Source organism: Peromyscus californicus, unplaced genomic scaffold (genome assembly GCF_007827085.1).
Source record: "Peromyscus californicus insignis strain IS unplaced genomic scaffold, ASM782708v3 Scaffold_5__1_contigs__length_169319896, whole genome shotgun sequence".
NCBI lineage: Eukaryota > Metazoa > Chordata > Mammalia > Rodentia > Cricetidae > Peromyscus > Peromyscus californicus.
In genome coordinates, this window is record NW_026294573.1 from 52,057,050 (window position 1) to 52,062,114 (window position 5,065).

General features: G+C 43.4%; 1 pseudogene; it reads left to right on the forward strand.

Annotated features, from left to right (window-relative positions):
- Positions 1-1,941: 1,941 nt before the first annotated feature.
- LOC128097151 (ubiquitin-40S ribosomal protein S27a-like) lies at positions 1,942-2,612 on the forward strand (annotated as a pseudogene).
- The last annotated feature ends 2,453 nt before the right edge of the window (positions 2,613-5,065 follow it).

A 5,065-nucleotide genomic window follows, 5' to 3' on the forward strand; every position in this document is an offset into this window, starting at 1 on the left:
GCACTCAGGAGGATGAGGCAGGAGGCAGGAGGCTCTCTAGTTCAAAGCCAGCCTGGGCTAAATGTTGAGCCACTGACTACATAGAAATAAGTAAGGTAAGTAAGTAATTAAGTAAGTAAATAAATCAATGTTCAGGATGTAGCTCAGTTGTTGAGCGCTTTCCTAGAATGCATTAAGCCCTGTGTTTAATCCCCAGCATCAGATTGGTGGTGCATGTCTATAAACCCAGGAAGTGGGGGAAGGAGGATCCACAGCAACTCTGAGGACAGTTTGGGATTCACAAAACGCTGTTTCTCGAAAACAATACACACACACACACACACACACACACACACACACACACACGTATGGATATATACATACAATACATATGGATAAATTGTTAAGTTTCCTGTGTGTGTCAAAAGAACCTGTGTATCACTAATAATCCTCTAATGTCTGATCTGCAGCAAATGGCATTATAAACAGAATCGTACGTTTACTAATTTAGCCTCACAGTGACTGTGCTAGGTAGATAGTGTTTTGATTCTCATCTGCAGCTGAAAAAAGAAAACTATCTAATACCTCACAACTAGAATAGGGCAAGGCTTGGATTCAAATGCAAATTGTCTGGCTTCTGAGCCTGTCTTTGTAACTGTAACTCCATACTGCTTACACTTACAGAATTTCTCCTGATTTCTTGTGGTCAGTTAACATAGCCCTACAAAACAATTGCAAAGAAGGTGTGTGGATTATTTTACATAGCCTGCTGTGTTAAGTGCTTAGAATAACTTTACATTATAAAAGAAAAATTGAGCTGGGCTGAGGTGGTGCATTCCTTTAATTCCAGCACTCGGGAGGCAGAGGCAGGAGGATCTCTGAATTTGTGATCTACAGAGCAAGTTCTAGGACAGCCAAGGTTACAGGGAAAAAAAAAAAAAGAGAGTCTTCTCCATAGAAACAATTACTTCCTCATTGTGCACTTTTTCATCATTGTTTTGTGTTGTTTGCCTTGCTGCTCTGAAATTCAGTATGTGAACCAAGCTGACCTGGAACCTGCAGCAGTCTCCTACCTCTGCATGCCTCGGGAATGCTGGGATAGTAGGCATGTGAGACCATGCTTGGACTTAGTTGTTTTTCACCCTTGTTTGTTTGAGACCCAGTCTTGCATAGTTTTGGCTAGCCTCAAACTCTCCATCCTTCTGCTTCATCCTCCTGGAGAACTACACACAGGAGTCCTGAAATTATATATGTGAGCAACCGCATCCAGCCTTATCTACTGTTTCTTAGTTCTACTCTGTAGAAAGTAAATTAGCTACACACACATACACACACACACACACACACACACACACACACACACACACACACACACACACAGAATATTTAAGACTGAAGTACCTATGGGACAATCTTGAGAATAGAACATCTAAGAGGTGTTGGGAGATGTACCTCCAATCCTAACACTCAGGAGGCAGAGGCAGGAGGATCACAGTAGGTTTGAGGACAGCCTAGTCTACATAAAGAGTTTAGCCAGGGTCAGCCATGCCTCCAACAAAACAAGACAAAATCTAGGAAGAGGAAGGTACTTTCCAGAGCAGTACCTCACTGAGAACACACAACATGCTAAGAGCATATTCTGGCACGTGGTGTTTAATGGATATCAGTGCTTGTCAGCATCATCCCCGGGGGTGGTCTGCTCTGTGAACAATTTGCTTCCTGTGTGAGAACACAGAAGAAGAGTGAAGTTCCAGGACTGGTTTCCTGGCCAAGCCCTCTGCAGAGATCAAAAGCAGGTTACATTTCACAGACCCGCAAACCCTGCCAACCACTGAACTGTGTTTTATGCCCTTTGACTCTGGAACAACACTGGTGGAGCAGGTGTCACCATGGAAATGACAATTTAAGATTCCAAAGCAGTCTTTCTGATGCACCATCTGTGGTGGAACCGCCACCGCCAAGATGCAGATTGTTGTGAAGACCCTTACGGGGAAAACCATCACACTCGAGGTTGAACCCTCAGACACTATAGAAAATGTATAGGCCGAGATGCAGGATAAGGAAGGAATTCCTCCTGATCAGCAGAGGCTGAGCTTCGCTGGTAAGCAGCTGGAAGATGGCCGTCCTTTGTCTGACTACAATATTCAAAAGGAGTCCACCCTTCATCTTGTGTTGAGACTTCGTGGTGGTGCTAAAAAAAGAAAGCAGTCTTACACCACTTCCAAGAAGAATAAGCATAAGAGGAAGAATATTAAGTTGACTGTACTAAAGTACTATAAGGTGGATGAAAATGGCAAAATTGGGCTGGAGAGATGGCTCAGAGGTTAAGAGCACTGGCTGCTCTTCCAGAGGTCCTGAGTTCAATTCCCAGCAACCACATGGTGGCTCACAACCATCTGTAATGAGATCTGGTGCCCTCTTCTGGCCTGCAGTCATACATGCTGTATACATAATAAATAAATCTTAAAAAATTAAAAAAAATTAAAAAAAAAGAAAATGGCAAAATTAGCCGTCTTCGTCGAGAGTGTCCTGATGAGTGTGGTGCTGGAGTTTTCATGGCTAGCCACTTGGACAGACATTACTGTGACAAGTGTTGTCTGACTTACTGCTTCAACAAATCAGAAGACAAGTAGTTGTGTATGAATAAATAAAAAGACAGGAACTGGAAAAAAAAAAAGATTCCAAAGTAGGCTGGCAGTGTGGTCCACACCTTTAATCCCAGGCAGATCTCTGTGAGTTCGAGGCCAGCTTGGTCTACTAAGTGAGTTCCAGGACAGTCTCTCTCTCTCTCTCTCTCTCTCTTTCTCTCTCTCTCTCTCTCTCTCTCTCTCTCTCTCTCTCTCTCACACACACACACACACACACACACACATACACACACACACACTCAGGATTTCAAAGTAGATGAATGGCAAAAATCAAACACAGTAAAAATTAGCTACAACAGTCTATAGAATGGAAATGTTTTTTTATCAACACATCCGATAGTGGGCTAATATCTGAGATATATAAATAACTCAAAAAAAACCCTGGATATTCAGAAAACGAATAGCACAATTTAAACATGGGGTACAGGTATAAACAGAGAATTCTCAGAAGAGGAAACAAATGGCTGAGAAGAAATGTTCAACATCCCTAGTCATCAGAAAAACCCAAATTAAAACTACTTTGAGATTTCATCTTACACCTGTCAGAACGGCTAAGATCAAGAAAACAAGTGACAGCTCATGCTGGCAAGGATGTGGAACAAGGGGAACACTCACATATTTCAGGAATCCTAAATGGTCTTATAATCAAAACCCAGAGCCAGATATTGGGGTCAATGCTGAAAGATCAGAGGAAACAAGCCACAGCTACTTCTCACCTTGCCAACTCTGCAGTCAATCCTCTCTCCACGACTTCTCAGACTGAATGCGAGTCCTCAGCAGAAGGAGCTCTCTAGTTCCTGTCTCCTCACGCCTTATATGCCTTTCTTCACCCAGCCATTTCACTGTCTATCTCAGCCTTCCTACTGCTGGGATTAGTGTGCTTCCCAAACACTGGTGTTAAAGGTGTGTGCCACCACTGCCTGGCTCTGTTTCTCTCCTAGACTGGATCAATCTCATGTAGCCCAGTGTGGCTTTGAACTCACAGAGATCCAGACAGATCTCTGCCTCTGGAGTGCTAGGATTAAAGGTGTGTGCCACCCCTGCCTGACCCTCTATGTTTAACTCTGTGGCTGATTCTCTCCGTTGATCTTCAGGCAAGTTTTATTAGAGTACAACAAAATATCACCACACTCATTCATTGCTGGTGGGGGTGCAAACTCATACAGTCACTATAGAAAACAGTGTGGCCGTTCCTCAAGAAGCTGGGAATTGATCTACCTCAAGACCCAGCTATACCACTCTTGGCATCTACCCAAAGGATGCAGCATCCTACCACAGTGAGACTTGCTCAACTGTGTTCATTGTTGCTCTATTCACAATAGCCAGAAACTGAAAGCAACCTAGATGTTCGTCAACGGGTGAATAGGTAAGGAAAACGTGGTACATTTACAAAACGGAATATCACTCTGCTGTCAAAAAACCATAAAATCCCTGGGTAAAATGGATGGAACTAGAAAAAAAATCATCCTGAGTGAGGCATCTCAGATCCAGAAAGATAAACATGGTACGTGTTCACTTATGTGAGGATGCCAGCTGTTAAATCAAAGATAAGCAAGCTACAATCAGCAGAACCGCAGAGGTTAGGTATAGAGTAAGGGGCTGGGGGGAGGGACATCTCCTTAGGAAGAAGAAGTAGAATAGATAGTTATTGATGGGTTCAGGCTGGGGACTGGAACAGGAGGAGCAAACGGGGAGAAGAAGAGATGAGGATGATGAAGGAAAGGATATGGGAAGAGACAGATAAAACTAAGGGCCATTTGAGGGGTCATATGGAAACCTAACACAGTAGAAGCTTCCTAAATTATATACATATGTGAAGACAACCTAAATGACAGAGCCAAATAACAGGAAGCCCCAACTGGATGTCTTTCATTACCAAACAAAGCTTCAGTATTGGGAATGGTACTGAACCGCATTTAATTGAGTTTTTGAGCAAAGTGGTCCCATGGGAATCCCTAAACAATCCAAGATGTTGCCAAGGCGATAAGTTGTTCTCCACAAATTGACAGCAAGGCTCTATTGCTGAAAATAACACCTACACCACCACTTAAACACAGAGAAGTCAAGCTAGTGTCTACCTAGAGCCTTCGCCCCTACTGTCTAGTATTTTTGGTATCTGAATATGTTCTGCACACTAACAAAGAAGAAATGTAAACACCAACCCAGCTACAAGTCCTTAAATCTACAATGGTGATACGCTGATGCAACCGTGGCACAAAGCTTACGGGAGTAACCAACCAACACCTGATTGGATTTGAGGCCCACTCCGTGAGATGGAGCCCATAACCAACGCTGCCTGGGTAACTAAGAACCTGATAGCAGTTGAAAGTCTTTCTTCCAGACAGCTGGGACCACACCCAAGTGTTCGGGAACCTAAGTGTGGCCTGAGCGTCCAGAACAGGAGGTTTTTAAAGGCAGAGACCTTTACTGGCATCTTC